Here is a 3,676-nt window from a genome sequence, read left to right as displayed (position 1 = left end):
TTTCATATATTTTTCAAGGCATGCACTACTTCGTTTTTCTTTTGCAGGTGCAACTCAACGGATCAGGCTGCACGTGTATGGTGCGCCAAAAAAATTTATCACCAAATTAAGTCTGACCTGCTTCGCGCTCGAACTTTTTTTTGGTGAGGGGGCATTTGTTTGACGTGTTTTTGCACTTCCTGCTTTCAGAAAATCTAAGTTTAATTTTAGTTTCTTTTTCAGTGCAAGTTATACACATCTATGATCGGGTGTACATGCACATACATATACGCAATAGGCAATCCTCGATTCGGCTGTACGTGCATGCATGCACTTTGAGTTTTGCTCACGTTACTAACTAATGTATACTTGCACTAGATACTCGGTGGTAGTCTTACATACATGCAGGCTTACACTTTGGAAGGCCAAATCCACGTCTATACCATGCACGCGTGAGATAGCTTATAGATATACACGTAACTCTCTATGAGTACCCGTATACCGGCACCCTGGCCGACGCGTATTTATACATCTAAAATGCCCGCGTATTTACGCAGCCAAAAAAGGAAAAGGGTAAGCAATACACGGGAGAAGATATTTGGTATGTATGTGGGGTTTTGTTTTTGCAGAAGTATGCGCCAAGAAAAATAATGAAGGGATAAGCAGCGAAGGTAGATGGATTAGTTGCAGTCCATATCCCGTCCAAGAAAATCAGCAACAGCCGAACCACTACCGGAATCGCCCCGCCGTCGGCATAGGCCTGAGCCCCGTCGGGATAGGCCTATGCCGACGGCCCCCGTCGGCATAGGGCCGTCGGCAACATATGCGTCGGCACAGCCAGGGAGGCCGTCAGCATAGAAAAGCCGTTGGCATATATGATACGCCGACGGGGGCCGTACATCTATGCCGACGGCCCTGGCCGTCGGCAACTATCACGCCTAACGGCGGCCGCCGTCAAGTCTGCCCAACGAATGGTCGCCACGTGGCACAACTATGCCGACGGCCTAGCCGTCGGCACAATTTTTAAACTAAGCCGACGGTTAGGCCGTCGGCATAGTTTTGGGGCTATGCCGACGGCCTAACCGTCGGCATAGCTCCATGCCACAACTGCCAAGGTGTTGCCACGTGTCAGCTAGGCCGACGGCCTAACCGTCGGCATAGCTCCGCACCAGACTTCCCCGCTATTGCCACGTGCCGGCTGCTGGTAACACAAGGGCACTATGCCGACGGTTAGGCCGTCGGCCTAGTTATGCATTATTTTCTCTCTTTTTTTCCCATATTTTTGTTGCTTTTCAATTCAAATAACAGCATCATCTCATCATCATCACAACAGAATAGATAAGATAATCATCACAACTTCATCATCATCGCAAGTCCAACATGATAAACATCATCACAGGTCCAACATAAAAGTAGGCATAGTCCTCGAGCATAGGTAAAAAAATTGTTGCTTTTGATTCTGCCCTGTAAATTAAAATAGCTACAGGGCCTATGTAGCCACATAACAGGATCATCATTAATTTCAAAATTTATATAACATCAAATCCATCATATAGTCCAAACAAAGTTCAGTCATATCCAACACGAGCACGACAAGTTCACACGGTCACCAAGACACCATATATCAGGTTCACATTATGTGCACCAATCAGCTTTTATTCCATTAACTAATTATATCACATATATGCACTTTAGTTTGTTAGAAACATAACCACCAAGACACCATACATCAGGTTCACAAATGGACAACTAAAAGATGTAAGTATGGGAGATGAGTTGTACAAAATGAAAGCTAAAACATCAAGTTGACAAGGATAGCTGGCTTCTTCATTCCTTGTGAGTGTCGTCCTTTTGTTTGCTTCCTACAAAAGTTAAACAATTCTCAATTACAATAGACTATCATAAGCTGCATTTTGTTTGCTTGTTTTCAATTTTCAAATATTCCATATGTGAGTACAGTACTTTTTTGGCAAGTGAATCACATGCTGCTAGAAATGATACCATATCTCAAAATATTTACATGTAAATTGTGTTGACTGCTTACACACTAGTCTTTAGAAATAATAGAAGCGCTTCGCTAGCTTCATACCAAAGATTGGAAACAAGATCACCTAAGGCATGAAATCCAAACACGTAACAATCGAAATAACAGTGTGAAAGCATCATATGAGAGACACATGTCAAGAAAAAAGGAATCTGATTTGGAAGATTTTACCTAAAATGCTTTTGACTTTTGACTCCTACAATGCAAGCAAATCAGTTTAGTAATTATGGGTTATTTTGATAATAACATAAGGGAGGAAATAGTTATTTGCTATAGTACTACTACTACTACTCCTGGCCCTGTCCTAAAGGTAAAAAGGCAAGACAATACAGAGGCATCCATCCCTTGTTTATACAGTACTCCCTCTGTCCCATAATGTAAGATGTTTTTTGACACTAGTCTAGTGTCAAAAAACGTCCTACATTATGGGACGGATGGAGTAGCTTTTAACCTTTCATCTCTCCGAGGGGCATATAACTAGAATAATTATTGTAATGAACAAATGTGGAAACAGTTCATTATTTGTAAATAATTAGAATCGTTTGATATAAATTTCATCTCTCCGAGGGGCATATTACTTTAATATGAAGAAAAAGTCTCGCGTGGCAGAAGATTCACAAGCATTGCCAAGGACTACAAATAAAAGTACTTATTCAGTAATTAGTAGCAAAAAGTTTGAGAGACCATACATGCATATCTATAAGTAATTAGAAACAACAAGTTTAAGAGGTTAATTGCCTCAAATGGGTTTCAGTAAGGCACAAGACAAGAATCTAGCTATGTTCTCTGAATAAGCCAAAACGGAAGAACATTAAGAATTTACCATCACTCTGAAATGAAAACAGGAAAACATATACTGAATTACTCTCATTTTCTATGAATAAACGTATCAAACCTAGCTAACCCTCGGTTTCCAGAAAATAGGATAGATCCAGGCCAAATTGATTTTTAGTTATTGCTACTGTCTAGAGCTCGTAAAATCTTCCTTTTAATTAAAGCTCACCAAATAGTTCGATTCATAAATTCTTGAAGCTGAACATGGCATATTCATTCATGCTGCAGCCCAATAATACATGTATATATAAATGACTGAACCATCCACGTCTCTCTCTCTCTCTCTGAAACCGAATTGATCTCTTCTTCTTTCTGTTCTTGTTCTATACAAGTACGCACGAGTTAACTGAAACCCAAAGCACTCCAAGCTACAAGGACATATTCAGATTGGAGTGTCACCAAACTGTGGCAAACTAAACTAGCACATTGGATTTGATTGGCCCTAAAAGGCTAACTGCAAGCAAAGACTGGAGGAAGGAAGGATCACCGGTCGATGCTGCAGCAGCCCGCTGTTGAATGCGTGGTGGTTCAGGCAGTGGAGGAAGACGAGGAGCAGAACAGGCCATTGGTGGCCTGCTAGGTGCGCCCCTCCTCCTCGAGCGGGGCAAGGACGACAGCTGCTAGGCTCGTCGAGCTCGGAATCCTATGGGAGGAAGGCCTCCGCGCCGCCCTGTCCCGAGATCCAGCGCTTCGACCCATCCGCGTGATGAGTGACCTGCAGCAAGGGATTGAAAAAGAAGGTGAGGTAGGGTGAGGAGGGGAGGTTGGGCTGGCAGTTGCTGCGGATCCCGGCGAGGATGGAGAGGGTGTACCTACTTG

At 42.8% G+C, this 3,676-nt stretch overlaps 1 long non-coding RNA gene across 1 annotated transcript; it reads right to left on the bottom strand.

Annotated features, from left to right (window-relative positions):
- Positions 1-1,601: 1,601 nt before the first annotated feature.
- LOC125527151 lies at positions 1,602-3,631 on the bottom strand. Its single transcript, XR_007291986.1, has 2 exons — positions 3,345-3,631; positions 1,602-1,841 (listed from the first exon to the last, which is right to left on the bottom strand). It is a non-coding gene; the product is annotated as an uncharacterized LOC125527151 (long non-coding RNA).
- Positions 3,632-3,676: the final 45 nt, after the last annotated feature.

Source organism: Triticum urartu, unplaced genomic scaffold (genome assembly GCF_003073215.2).
Source record: "Triticum urartu cultivar G1812 unplaced genomic scaffold, Tu2.1 TuUngrouped_contig_3020, whole genome shotgun sequence".
In the NCBI taxonomy this organism is placed as follows: domain Eukaryota; kingdom Viridiplantae; phylum Streptophyta; class Magnoliopsida; order Poales; family Poaceae; genus Triticum; species Triticum urartu.
The sequence above is the reverse complement of the archived record's forward strand: the minus strand, read 5'-3'. Positions and strand labels throughout refer to the sequence as shown.